Source organism: Myxine glutinosa, chromosome 6 (genome assembly GCF_964187855.1).
Source record: "Myxine glutinosa chromosome 6, kmMyxGlut1.1, whole genome shotgun sequence".
Lineage (NCBI taxonomy): Eukaryota > Metazoa > Chordata > Myxini > Myxiniformes > Myxinidae > Myxine > Myxine glutinosa.
The window spans coordinates 49953084-49968498 of record NC_136266.1 but is presented as its reverse complement, the minus strand read 5'-3'; positions in this window follow the sequence as shown (position 1 = coordinate 49968498).

Genomic DNA, 15415 nt, shown 5'->3' with positions numbered 1-15415 from the left:
GGATGCACACAATCGCCTTGCACCGGCCAGAACACGGCCAGACGCGCCTCTCCCGGGCATGCCCGGACTCACTGTTCCCGGGCACGCCCGAACCTCCCGGGCACGCCCGGTCTCGTCTTTCCCGGGCATGCCCGCTCTCGCCTTTCCAGGGCTCGCCCAGAGCGTCCGGGCATGCCCGCTATCGCCTTTTCAGGGCTCGCCCAGAGCGTCCGGGCATGCCCGCTATCGCCTTTCCAGGGCTCGCCCAGAGCGTCCGGGCATGCCCGCTATCGCCTTTTCAGGGCTCGCCCAGAGCGTCCGGGCATGCCCGCTATCGCCTTTCCAGGGCTCGCCCAGAGCGTCCGGGCATGCCCGCTATCGCCTTTCCAGTGCTCGTCCAGAGCGCCCGGGCACGCCCAGCCTTGACTTGCCAGGCCGCAGCCAAACACGCCCGGGCAGGTCCAGACTCGCCTTTCCAAGGCTCGCCCTTGACACCCGGGCATGCCCGGTATAGCTTTTGCCGGGCAAACTTCCCGACATAAATGTGTATATATATTGCTGCCCGATAAACGGGCTTGTCAGAATACCTGAGCTGTTTTGTTTCAATAAAGCAACTCGGACGAATTCCGTCTTTGGTCGCGTCAATTCTTTCGACTCGCGTTGGAGCGCAGCTCCTTCAAGCTGACCTTAATACTTGGGAGGCTGGCAGACATAGCTAGGCCAATTATTATGCTGAAGGCCATCTTGAAGCATAGGTTCGTTAAAAAGAGGAATGGTGGCTCGGCAGTGCATTGTATGGCCGTCAATTCAGAGAGGAATTATTGGGTGGTACTTTCTGGAATTGTTTGGAAGTGTCGACAAAGTTTTGAAAAGCATGAAAGCCAACTGTCAAATAAATATTCTGTTGTAAGACAAACACACAGCTGCTGGCGAAAAGGGCTGGAGAGAATCCGCTGGGAGAACTCATGGGGGAAATAAAGGAGATGGGCCAAATTACCTTTTTCCCAGATCTGTGTTTCTTTCTGTTTCCTTGTTTTTGAGGCAACGCTCGACTAGCGCAGATATCATTCGACAAGACTGCAGATAGGACAGTCAATCATTCCCCCAAATCCCACCTCTAACTGTACCGAACGTCTCCCGAATGTGTGTCCCATGATGACTCATGATGATGTGTGTCACATGACTCTCTGCCTGCACCATACCAGAAGATCCAATAATAAGCATGATAAACTGAGTTGTTCAAAATAATACTCATGATTAAGCCCATCCCTCTGTACCAATCCACATCTGTTTATATAAGATGATAACAAATTGCATTCAGAGCTACTTTCAAACATCCAGGTCCAAATACTATCTGATAGTCAACTTTATAGTATTTCTCTTTCTCTTTCTCTTTCTCTTTCTCTTTCTCTTTCTCTTTCTCTTTCTCTCTCTCTCTCTCTCTCTCTCTCTCTCTCTCTCTCTCTCTCTCTCTCTCTCTCTCTCTCTCTCTCTCTCTCTCTCTCTCTCTCTCTCTCTTTCTCTCTTTCTCTCTTTCTCCCCCCCTCTCTCTCTCTCTTTCTCCCCCTCCTCTCTCTCTCTCCTGCCCATCTCTCTCTCTCTACCCCCCTCTCTCTCTCCCCCCCTTTCTCCCCGTTATGAATACGTAATCATCTGTTTTGAAGTCATTTCAAGGTACTATGTATGGCTCTTTGGTTGGTAGACAAAAGGGGCATGACAGTCTACTGCATCAGGTGATCCAGGAGAGATGAATGAATGCCTTCAACCAACAACCGTTTAAAACTCAATATGTAACATTTATCCACAAAATGACACACGCTTCTCTTCTTGTATACATGTTTAATGGTGTGTATTACTGGTTACAGAGTGTGTGCATGTTTCCATGTTTAATCAGTGATATAATGGGGTTATTTATAAGTTCTGCATATCCTGGACCTGATGATGTGATGGTTACTTAACCTGATGATGTAATGTGCCTCATAAATTCCATGACATTCTATTATGAAACCTAACTTGTAACATTCCAGATCTCTGAGGCTTTCATCAATTAAATTAGGCTTGAACAAAGCAATGCCTCAGTAAGTGGGTCAATCTGAAGCATTCACTATTTTTGTGATGAGAGGTTAAATCTACAGCAAATATGAACCCTAAAAGGGTTTCCTAACAGGCTGTGAAAGTGCTGCCTTTCAAGTAACACTGGGATAAACATTTTGGATAATGATATAATAATGTGAGCTTGTAGCGGTTACCGCTGGATGCACACAATCGCCTTGCACCGGCCAGAACACGGCCAGACGCGCCTCTCCCGGGCATGCCCGGACTCACTGTTCCCGGGCACGCCCGAACCTCCCGGGCACGCCCGGTCTCGTCTTTCCCGGGCATGCCCGCTCTCGCCTTTCCAGGGCTCGCCCAGAGCGTCCGGGCATGCCCGCTATCGCCTTTTCAGGGCTCGCCCAGAGCGTCCGGGCATGCCCGCTATCGCCTTTCCAGGGCTCGCCCAGAGCGTCCGGGCATGCCCGCTATCGCCTTTCCAGTGCTCGTCCAGAGCGCCCGGGCACGCCCAGCCTCGACTTGCCAGGCCGCAGCCAAACACGCCCGGGCAGGTCCAGACTCGCCTTTCCAAGGCTCGCCCTTGACACCCGGGCATGCCCGGTATAGCTTTTGCCGGGCAAACTTCCCGACATAAATGTGTATATATATTGCTGCCCGATAAACGGGCTTGTCAGAATACCTGAGCTGTTTTGTTTCAATAAAGCAACTTGGACGAATTCCGTCTTTGGTCGCGTCAATTCTTTCGACTCGCGTTGGAGCGCAGCTCCTTCATTGGTGACCTACCGACATGGATACGGCAGTGACGCTTAAACTGCCTACCTTCTGGGAGGCTCACACGGCTGTTTGGTTCGCTCAGGCGGACTCTCAGTTCGCCCTGCGAGGCATCACCGTGGACGACACCCGCTTCCACCATGTTGTGGCGGCGCTCGGTTCCACCACCGCGGCCCGCGCCTTGAGCCTCCTCGAGCACCCGCCGGCTGCTGACAAATACGACGCGCTGAAGACGCTCCTCCTCGACGCTTTCGCCCTCTCACCGGCAGCACGTGCACGGCGCCTGCTCGCTCTGCCCGAGCTCGGCGACACGCGCCCGTCCGAGCGCATGGACTATATGCTCTCGTTGCTCGGTGAGCACTCTCCGGATTTTCTGTTCCGCGAGCTGTTCCTTCACCAGCTGCCTCACCCGGTACGCCTCGCCCTGGCTGGCACGTTGATCACGGATTCCCGCGCCCTCGCCAGGGAAGCCGATAAGATCTCCTCGGTGGGCCAGCACATCGGCGCGGTTACCTGGAGCCCGCTGCCGTCCGAGGCGATGCCCACGACGCCCGAGCGCCCTGCGCGGTTGGAGGCCGAACTGCCGGTGCAACTGGCAGCTGCCACGCCGCACCGCCCGCTTCCGACACGACGGCCGGGGCCTCCACCTGACCGGGCGTGGTGTTATTACCACGCCAGGTTCGGACACAAGGCTCAGGCGTGCCGGCCCCCATGCACTTTCGGCAGGTCGGAAAACGGCCGGGCCGGCGTTCATTCCCAGCCATGAGCGCCGGCCACTCGGGCAACTTGCTGTTTATTCGGGACCAAGCGTCTGGGCGGCGTTTCCTGTGTGACACCGGCGCCCAACTGAGCGTCATACCCGCCTCCGAGCAGGACAGGCGGGACGCCGTTTGCGGCCCCTCTTTGGTCGCTGCTAATGGCTCGGCCATACGCACTTTCGGCCCACGCGTCGTCACCCTCTGCTTCGGCAGCCGGCGTTTTCAATGGACTTTTGTTACCGCCAGCGTCCCCGTGGCTTTGCTGGGCGCCGACTTCCTCTGCGCGCACGGGCTGCTGGTCGACGTCAAACTCAAAGACGTCGCCTTGTCCACACCGAGACCTTCAGCTCCCTGGCGTGCACAATGAGCAGCTCCGCGCCGACCGAACTGGCGTGCGCCCTCCCGGCAGCGAACGAGTTCGCTCGCCTGCTCGCGGAATTCCCGGCCCTCACGCGGCCGACGTTTTCGGCCGTCGCGGTGCGGCACGGGATCGAGCACCACATACCCACTACGGGCCCGCCGGTCTACGCCAGGGCCCGCCGCCTCGACCCGGCCAAGCTCGCCGTGGCAAAGGCCGAGTTCGACGCGTTGGAGCACCTCGGCATCGTGCGGCGCTCCGATAGCGCGTGGGCCTCGCCACTGCACATCGTGCCAAAGCCGGGGGGTGGATGGCGCCCGTGTGGCGACTACCGCCGTCTCAACGACGCTACCACCCCCGACAGGTACCCGATCCCACATATTCAGGACTTTTCCGCCCGTTTGGCGGGACGGGTCATCTTTTCGAAAATTGACCTGATACGGGGCTACCACCAGGTACCTGTCCAGGCGGCCGACGTCCCGAAGACGGCCGTCATCATGCCGTTCGGCCTGTTCGAATTTTTGCGGATGCCGTATGGCCTCAAGAACGCGGCCCAGGCGTTCCAGCGCTTGATGGACGGCGTGCTGCGCGACCTGCCGTTTCTTTTCGTCTATCTGGACGATATCCTCGTCGCCAGCACGTCCCGCGCCGAGCACCTCCTCCACCTCCGAACACTGTTCGGTCGCCTCAGCGAGCACGGCTTAATTGTCAACCCGGTCAAATGCCACTTCGGCGCGACGACCGTTGACTTTTTGGGCCACCGCATCACCAAGTCCGGGGCCGTGCCGCTGCCGACCCAGGTCGAGGCCATCACCACGTTCCCGCGTCCCCGTTCCATCAAGGCCCTCCAAGAGTTCCTCGGCATGGTGAATTTTTATCACCGATTCGTGCCCCGCGCTGCTCAGCTCATGCGGCCCCTTTACAAGGCCCTCCGGGGCAAGCCGGCCAAGCATGACATTGTTTGGTCCGCGGCCATGGACGCGGCCTTCGCCAGCGCCAAACGGGCCCTCGCCGACGCAACGCTGCTGGCTCACTCGGTGCTCAACGCGCCCATCGCCCTCACTACGGACGCCTCCAACTACGCGGTGGGCGCCGTCCATGAGCAATGGGTGGACGGGGTTTGGCAGCCACTCGCTTTTTTCAGCCGGCAACTCCGGCCGAACGAGTTAAACTACAGCACGTTCGACCGCGAGCTGCTCGGGCTATTCCTGGCCGTTCGCCATTTCCGACACCTCCTGGAGGGCCGCCCGTTCACGGCTTTCGTCGACCACAAGCCGTTGGTCTACGCAATGGCTAAGGTCACGGAGCCGTGGTCGGCCCGCCAGCAGTGCCACCTATCCGCCGTGTCAGAGTTCACCACGGACATCCGGCACGTCGCCGGCAAAGACAACGCCGTGGCCGACTGTCTTTCTCGGGCCAGCGCGAACGCGGTCCACCTCGGCGTGGACTTCGCGCTCATGGCGGCCGACCAGACCACCGACGCCTCGGTGCAGGCACTCCGTGCGGCGGACACGGGCCTCCGCCTGGCCGACATTCCCTTCGCGGGCACCGTCCTGCTCTGCGACGTCTCCCAGGGCCAGCCTCGCCCCATCGTGCCCGTTTCCTGGCAGCGCCGCATCTTCGCCTTTATCCACGGCCTTTCTCACCCGGGCCGGAAAGCTTCTCAGAAGCTGGTGTCGGCGCGTTTCGTCTGGCACGGCCTTCAACGAAACATCCGCGACTGGGCCAACGCCTGCACGGCCTGCCAGCGGGTCAAGGTCCACCGCCACACCCAGGCCCCGCTGGCACCTTTCGCCGTGCCTGAACGGCGTTTCGACCACGTCCACGTGGACCTGGTGGGTCCCCTGCCCCCCTCGCGGGGGTTCACCCACCTGCTCACCATGGTGGACAGGACCACCAGGTGGCCGGAGGCCGTGCCCCTCACCTCTACCACCACCGCCGACGTGGGGCAGGCGTTCATCGCCACCTGGGTCGCGCGCTTCGGCGCACCAGCGGACATCTCGTCCGACCGCGGCCCACAGTTCACGTCTGAGCTTTGGGGCGCGGTCGCCCGTTCGTTGGGGGTCACGCTGCACCGCACCACGGCCTACCACCCCCAAGCCAACGGGTTGTGCGAGCGGTTTCACCGCTCCATGAAGGCCGCACTCACGGCCGGCCTTCAGGACGACGGTTGGGCCGACCGGCTGCCCTGGGTCCTTTTGGGCCTTCGCACAGCCCCCAAGGAAGACCTCCAGGCGTCCGCCGCCGAGCTCGTCTACGGCCAGCCGCTCCGCGTCCCGGGCGAATTCGTGCCCGACGCTACCAGTCCCTGGTCCGCCGCTCGCCAGCGCTCGGACCTCCAGGAGGCCGCCCGACGATTTGCCCCCGTGCCAACGTCCCGCCACGGTGGCCCCCAGTCCTACGTCCCCCCGGCGCTTCGCACAGCGGAGTACGTCTTTGTGCGTCATGACGCGCACCGGGGGCCACTCCGGCCGCCGTACGACGGGCCCTTCCGGGTCCTGCGACGGGGCGACAAGTCTTTCATCGTCGACTTCGGCGGCCGGCCAGACCGGATTTCTGTGGACCGCCTCAAACCGGCGCACATGGACGTCGACCGACCACCATGGTTGGCCCTTCCTCCGCGGCGAGGCCGCCCCCCATCCACAGTTCCCCCCGCTCGACCACCCACCACCACGTCGGACCCCTCCCCACGACCCTCCAGGGGTCGCTTCGGCCGGGTCATCCGGACCCCCCTTAAATTGACCCTGCCGGTGCAGGTCGATTCTGGAGGGGCGTGTGTAGCGGTTACCGCTGGATGCACACAATCGCCTTGCACCGGCCAGAACACGGCCAGACGCGCCTCTCCCGGGCATGCCCGGACTCACTGTTCCCGGGCACGCCCGAACCTCCCGGGCACGCCCGGTCTCGTCTTTCCCGGGCATGCCCGCTCTCGCCTTTCCAGGGCTCGCCCAGAGCGTCCGGGCATGCCCGCTATCGCCTTTTCAGGGCTCGCCCAGAGCGTCCGGGCATGCCCGCTATCGCCTTTCCAGGGCTCGCCCAGAGCGTCCGGGCATGCCCGCTATCGCCTTTTCAGGGCTCGCCCAGAGCGTCCGGGCATGCCCGCTATCGCCTTTCCAGGGCTCGCCCAGAGCGTCCGGGCATGCCCGCTATCGCCTTTCCAGTGCTCGTCCAGAGCGCCCGGGCACGCCCAGCCTTGACTTGCCAGGCCGCAGCCAAACACGCCCGGGCAGGTCCAGACTCGCCTTTCCAAGGCTCGCCCTTGACACCCGGGCATGCCCGGTATAGCTTTTGCCGGGCAAACTTCCCGACATAAATGTGTATATATATTGCTGCCCGATAAACGGGCTTGTCAGAATACCTGAGCTGTTTTGTTTCAATAAAGCAACTCGGACGAATTCCGTCTTTGGTCGCGTCAATTCTTTCGACTCGCGTTGGAGCGCAGCTCCTTCAAGCTGACCTTAATACTTGGGAGGCTGGCAGACATAGCTAGGCCAATTATTATGCTGAAGGCCATCTTGAAGCATAGGTTCGTTAAAAAGAGGAATGGTGGCTCGGCAGTGCATTGTATGGCCGTCAATTCAGAGAGGAATTATTGGGTGGTACTTTCTGGAATTGTTTGGAAGTGTCGACAAAGTTTTGAAAAGCATGAAAGCCAACTGTCAAATAAATATTCTGTTGTAAGACAAACACACAGCTGCTGGCGAAAAGGGCTGGAGAGAATCCGCTGGGAGAACTCATGGGGGAAATAAAGGAGATGGGCCAAATTACCTTTTTCCCAGATCTGTGTTTCTTTCTGTTTCCTTGTTTTTGAGGCAACGCTCGACTAGCGCAGATATCATTCGACAAGACTGCAGATAGGACAGTCAATCATTCCCCCAAATCCCACCTCTAACTGTACCGAACGTCTCCCGAATGTGTGTCCCATGATGACTCATGATGATGTGTGTCACATGACTCTCTGCCTGCACCATACCAGAAGATCCAATAATAAGCATGATAAACTGAGTTGTTCAAAATAATACTCATGATTAAGCCCATCCCTCTGTACCAATCCACATCTGTTTATATAAGATGATAACAAATTGCATTCAGAGCTACTTTCAAACATCCAGGTTCAAATACTATCTGATAGTCAACTTTATAGTATTTCTCTTTCTCTCTATCTCTTTCTCTTTCTCTTTCTCTTTCTCTTTCTCTTTCTCTTTCTCTTTCTCTCTCTCTCTCTCTCTCTCTCTCTCTCGTATACAAAGTCGAGGCTCGTGGAGGAGCTATATTGCCACAATACTCCTTGATTGATTTCCAAGGACATACAACGTATCATCCTGACATAAAAAAACAAAGGAGCAGTAGAAAGAGAGGATGGGGGGAAATACACCAACAGCAGGGTTGAGGGACAAAATGGAGGGAGACTTGGCCGAAGAAATAAGAGATGTGAGGAACAATGAGGGCTAAGGCGAGGACACACAGGGTGGAAAATAAGGATACAGCTGCAACCTCTCAGGTAGGAAAAAAACTGGAAATTTGGAAAGAGTTAGGCTTATATGGGAGATGGGGGTTAACAGGGGTAGAAAAGATCATGATTTTGGATGAGGGATGGTTTGAGATGCTGGTGAACAGCTATTTTGAAGGTGTGGAGGAAAAGATGAGATTGAAAAGAATGTGAAAGTTGAAGTTGGTTCCACAGGCAGGAAAAAAGAGGACCAAATGAGTGCAAGTAAGCAGTGATTCTGGGAGTTTCACCAGAAGGTGTTGCTGGTGGATCGCATTCACCCTGCAGAAACCTGGGGTGGGGGAGGACAGGGGGAGGTCAGTAATCCAAGCATGAAGTTGGCCATGGATTCCATAGGCAGACAGTTTTGAGAGCAAAGCAGAATCCCAGACTATATCGAAAGCTGGAGATATGTCCAGAGAGATGGCCCTGATCTAGTATCTGACATTGAGGGCCTCCATCCATTGTTGGGAGAGTAGAAGGAGAATGTAAAGGTCAAGTGAGCTGGTCGGAATCCGATTCGATGATTTGAGATGAGGCTACTGGAGAAAGGCAGGGAATGATGATTTTGTCAACTGTGATGATGGATTCCGTGACCTTGCTGATGATTGGTAGTAAGCCGATGGGTCTGTAGTTAAAGGGATCCGTTTTTGCACCTTGTCTATATAATGCAGAGATGTTAGCATGGAATACTTACCCCGCGCAATCAACTTGGTGCGAGCCAACTCTTCCGTTTTTATGGGGGTTTTTTTCTTTGATCAAAAATTGCTGCCAAACCACGTGACCAATGACATAAGTTTACATTCTCTTTTATAATTGTTGCGTAGATCACGTTGAAGAAATTTCAAACTGATCGGACTAAGTGTTGCACTTGTCGAAGACACCAATGGCATCATCTTTAACATTTAACAACACTTATTCCCCATACACAGTTCTTTGGAAAGAGCCATGTTTCATTTTCTTCCATGGAGAGGTTTTGGAGTTATAGAAGTGCAAGGTTTTTCGGTTTTTTCAAAATGGCGCCTATAGTACGTGACCTATGACGTCATAATTATCATTAAGGAATTCTACAGGAGGAGGCACTTTATGGTGAAAATTTTGTGTCCATCGGAGTCGCAGAGAGAAAAAATAATTCATACTGATCAGATCAAACATTATACTTGTCGAATTATAACGTCATAATGAAAGCACCGATGACATCATCATTACCTCCGCCACCAAAGGTGCATGGAGGTTATGTTTTCATCCCTGTCTTTCTGTCTGTTTGTCTGTCTGTCTGTCTGTCTGTCTGTCTGTCTGACTGTCTGACTGTCCGTTTGTGAACAAAATATCTCAAAATGTTGTGGACGGATTTGGACGAAATTTGGCAGAGATGTAGCGTATGTGACAAAGACGAAATGATTAGATTTTGGATAAGATCAAGATTCGGATCCGTCTACTGGAATTTTTAAAGTTATTCTTCACCATTGAGTGATTTGGCCAAAAATGATATTTATCAGGATATCTCAAAAAGTTGTGGACGGATGATTTTGATTAAATGCGATTCTGTATTGTGATTTTCTGGTCTACTCTGGGATGCAAAACGTAAACTGTTCACCTGGCAGAGGTATGCTCTCTACTGAGTGCCGTTCTAGTTAACATACACTACTCACAATAAGTTAAGGTGGGTTTTCACGGGACACGCGAACGGTTCGCGAAGGATGCGAATGTCGAAAAAATGGCAAAGTCCAACATTCGTATTTTAGGCTCCAAAAGTTCGCCAAACATGCGTGGGGGTTCGGAAGCGTCGTCAATTGTTCGCCGGGAATTTCAAACTTTTTTGAAATTCCCGCCGAACAAAAAACGACTCCTGCGAACAATTGACGACGCTTCCGAACCCCCGCGCATGTTTGGCGAACTTTTGGAGCCTAAAATACGAATGTTGGACTTTGCCATTTTTTCGACATTCGCATCCTTCGCGAACCGTTCGCGTGTCCCGTGAAAACCCACCTTAAGGGATATTGTGGGAGTGAGTTAATTTTTTTATGGGGGTTAGGGTTAGGGTATTGAAATCAAAAATGCTGTGTTTTTTCACACTCATTAATAACCATAGAATTAGGACTAACAACTTTTTTCAACATAATTAATACACAAAATCAACCACACCGAAGAACCTGCCAATATCCCTAACTTATTGTGAGTAGTGTATATTATTCCCTATGGGGAGTACTTGAAAATGAGCCATGTTTAAAAAAAATTCGTTGAGTGGTTTCTGAGATATAAAGGTGCAATTTTTTATCAAGATGGCGTCCGTACCATGTGACCTATGACGTCATAATTATAACAAAGAAATTCTACAGGCAGAGGCGATCCTATGGTGAAGATTTGTGTCAATCGGACCAATGGTTGCCGACAAAATGAATATTTAAAATGCAGACACGCACACACGTACATATGGACGCACCCGATCACAGGTTAATTACATACATTACGCAGTTTTGATTCCTCCTCCTCCTCCTTCCCATATGCCCGCCGTATATGCACTGATTTGAATGTCCTCCCCGTAACCATTTTGTCGGTACATAATAAGGATATGAGCCCTCAAACATGTAATCCATCGATATAACAAGAGCTATCATTGGGCGTTTTGCTCTAATGTGACACAAATAAGTTCAAACTCAGGCAGCATATCAAATCCCAACAAGCAAAATAGAAACGATCACATAAAGATTGTTGATTTGAGATTTATACGGAAATGCATGTTTACCTGGGACAATTTGTCACCGGGAATTTGCGGCTGGATCCAGAACAGCTGATCGAGGAACCTTTAAACTGAAGATGTTGATTAATATTCTTTGACAACCTATTATAGGAATACATTGGTTTTTTCGTTTGTGCACCGGGGAACTGATATAAAAGCTCTACTTCTATTCTTACAATCCATTTGATTGATTCCATTGCTCTGACATCATCTACGATCATGAAACAGTTAGCTTCCAACAGCATGTGATGCATGTTGTTCATAATGTCATACATCTAAGCCCTCCTCCTCCGCAACCCTAATGGAACAGCCCCTACTATGCACCGCCATCGCAAAGGATGTTTTATGGAGGAATGAGAACTGTTTATATATTTTTTTCAATTTTTATCATCCCCTTTCCAAATGCACTTTGCTTTTGCTCTTTGGCAATCATCCCCTTTCCCCTTTCCAAAACCCCATTCCAAAAGGAAAGAAAACATCCAAAAAGGAAAGGAAATCTTTTGCCAAAAAAAATTCCCAAATTTTTTTTTTTCCAAAAGGAAATCTTTTTATTTATCATCCCCTTTCCAAATGCTCTTTGCTTTTGCTCTTTTTGCAAATGCTCTTTGGTGCTTGTCACCAATATCATTCTCCGCAAATTTTACATTTTCAAGGCGAAATCCCATTCATTTCCACCTTCTCTTATTTGTTCATCTTTTTGCTTTTCTCTCCAGAATGTCAACACCCTCTCTTGCTATAGTTACCTGTTTCTCTCTTTACCCTCGTGGTTGTTACCCCTTCCTGCATTTGCTGTCAGGTTCCAACCTCGTTGGTAGATTATTTCACCATTGGTTATCTCGACATGGAGCAATGCTGTCTCTCGATTTCTTGCGTAAAGAAAGGTTCCCTAATTTCGCTAACATCTTGTATAACTTATGTTTACCGATTAATTGCAAATTTGCATTGAAATGAGTCAAAAGTTAAAAAAAAATTCCCAGTTCAAGAAAAACCTCAGGCAAACAGACTACTTATATTCCAATTGGTCTACGAGTGTTGGGATAGCGTATCAATGCTCCCATCTGAAACACCGGCTCATGATACAAGTAATCCAGGTTCAAATCGCATAGATGTACAACGAGAAACATCCGCTCTCTATGGGAGCTGCCAGGATACAGAGGGGTCAGGTGTGTGTGTTCATGTGCACACCATTCCTACACACTTCCGACATGAGTTTCCATGGGGGGGGGGGGGGTGGGGAGGGTGGGAGCATGAGGGCTCTTATCCTTATTATTAGCTCACCTGGAGCAAAAATTGTTCAGGTGAGGTATTAGCATCGTGCGGTGTCCGTCAGTCAGTATGTCAGTCATGGTGTATGTAAACACTCAAAACTCCTTCTCTGAAACTACACACAATTTCAATGAAACCGCATCACAACCTCCATCACCCATGATGTACCAAAGTTTGTTCATGGCATTAAAAACTAGAAAAATGCGACTGTGTCGCCAATATGCCTCCGCATAGTCCCACAACGGGTAGATGCCATCACTCTGCATATGTATTGGTAGATGATCACGTTTGTGAAGTTTCGTGTTGATCGGATAAGGTTCGTTTTTCTATCCAAGATGGCTGCCATACCACGTGACCTATGACGTCACAATTCTCATAAAAACATTCTGCATGGGTGTCACTCCTACCCTGAAAGGTTAGTCTCAATCGGACATATGGTTGCTGAGAAAAACGAGGTTTAGCCTGTACGGACAGACGGACGGACAACCTGAAAACATAATGCCTCCGGCAATTTTCCCCAGCGGAGGCATAAAAATCAGGGTCTAAATGACACTGCGGGGAGGGGGGGGGGGCAAAGTGGGTCCATGTTTTACCGCGAAGGACACCGTGGGGTCTTTGACATCCAACAATTAATACCGGCAAATGGAACGACCGTTTAACATCCATCCGAGGGTGGAGGAGACATTGATGTTTTGACCTTTAACACATTGATGAATCCCCCTGCTTGTGAATAATATCATAATAATAGAATACATCATGTACGTACAATGGCATATGTGGGAGGGGACATCATCACGTGCGTGCGTAAAATATAATACATTCTATGGCGGCATGAAATACCTTGCTTCTAACCTGGTCAGGCAGAGCAGTGGAGTCCAATACTGGACTTAGATGCCACAACACCGCCCAAGCTGGTACATGACGTCACCGAAAGTCGTCATGTGGATTAGGATTTGGAGCCACCCAAGTAAACAAACTGCGCTCAGCATGGCAGTACGCTCAGCTCCAGCTTCATTGCTATAGGTAATCTGTATATCCTGCCTGTGAAACACCAGCATGATAGTTTATAGCTGGGCCGAGATTCAAACCAAAGCTGCAGAGGTGAGAGGTGAGTGTGCATACTTCTAGGCCATCTTTCCAGCCCCTCTTATCTATATATTAAGGGACCAACCTTGTCCACTGTTCTTCTCCTACTGGTGATGGCATACGCGTCCTTCTTTGATTGCAAGCTCACCATTGTGTCTTTGTCATTTGCAGTAGAGGTATAACTATTGTAAACCTTCGTTTAGGCCTTAGGGGGTGTTTTTCAGCAAAAACACGCATTTCGCCCTTTACAGACCGCCATTTTGTTTTCGTTCCAACGACATTATACGATATACATTTCATGTATATAATGTACTTTAGCTTCACATTCAATGGTGTTTGACAATATGATTCAGCGGTTAACTCTCACTCCTGTGGAACTGCAGAACCCTATTTTTAATCTCGCTGGCATAAAATTCGTTTTTAATGTCGGATTTGTTAAACACCGTGAGAAAGCAAGCTTGACATAGTTTCAAAGCAAAGCAAGTTATTCTCGAACTGAAGCACCATGGTGAATTTGTACAGTCTTTGTTACAATACCTACACTTCACTTTATCTTCAGTTGGGTCAAGGTATCGCACCGTGATTTCATGGATTCGCGCTCGGTACTATTATATTATTGATAATACAGGTATTATTATTATGAGAGATTGTACGTAATCACTTGTCCTTTTTATGTAATTATTCTGAAGCTATTTTTGTGAGGAGAGCGCCATTTTGTTTGTTCGGCAACCTCGTCATCTCTGCGGGCTAGTGTCGTGTTTCTAGATTTTGCTGTACTCTCATCAATGCACTGAATCAACCTGTACTGTAACCCTAAATGGTTGTGTCTATAGTCATCTGGCTATGCTACTGAGGAGTTTATTTACCTACTGGTACTAGTAAAAAGCCCATTAAAAATGACGGGTTGGAACAGTTTATTCAACGGTGCAGCCTCGTGAACATGCCAAAGTCTGAAGCCTTGGCCTAGTGTCTGGCGTGCTTACATCTTCTCTATTTATTGGACATCCTACGGACCGAAATGAACACTCGTTTTAACTCTGCGCCCATTGCACATCATGTGCAGTGAATTTCACCTCCCTGTGCCGTGTATTTGTTGTTACTTTAAAAAAAAACGCTCTCTTCTTTCTCTCTTTCTTCCTCTAGCTCTGTCGTGGCCCTGATTTTGTGAAGGCGGGGATACAACAACGTAGATGTGGAGATCTCTGGGTCACTCCTGGGAGATCAATTGGCTGTGTCAGTGTCGCGGGCTTGGTCAAGAGAACTGTCCGGGGCTATACAACAACAACAACAACAACAACAACAACAACAACAACATTAAAGCCATATCATCAGATAGTGTGTCCATAACTGTGAATTTCATAGCAGAGAAATATCTCCTTATTAGTCCCCGACCGGTTTCACTGGAGCAGCCTATAGGTTTGTCTCTGGTTTCACCAGAGCAGACTGTAGGTTTGTCTCCGTCTGTCTATCCGTCCACCCATCTGTCTGCCTTTTCCACCTGTGTTTTTTTCAAGACTTTTCCCCATACCCTTTATCATATTCAACTGAAACTTGGCACATGGCTTTATTATGATAAGTTGCAGAAGACGTTCGAGTTTCATGGCGTTTGGTCAATTTTTCACAGAGTTATGCCCTTGTTTGACTTTGTAAATATCAAAATCGATAGGGGACATGTATTGCTCTTGTTTTTACTGATTTCATTAATTACACAACTGCATACAGGGGCAAGCTCAAGCTTCTAACTTGTTATTTGCTGTCTCCTCCACCAGATAAGTTCTACTAGTTTAAATAAATGTCACTCCATATTGGGATATGTCTGTAAAGAGTACACCAGCGATGTTTTTAAACAATTATTATATAATCATGTTGCTGATTTTTTTTTTAAGCTAGAGTGATTTTTGTACAGTATATTGTTC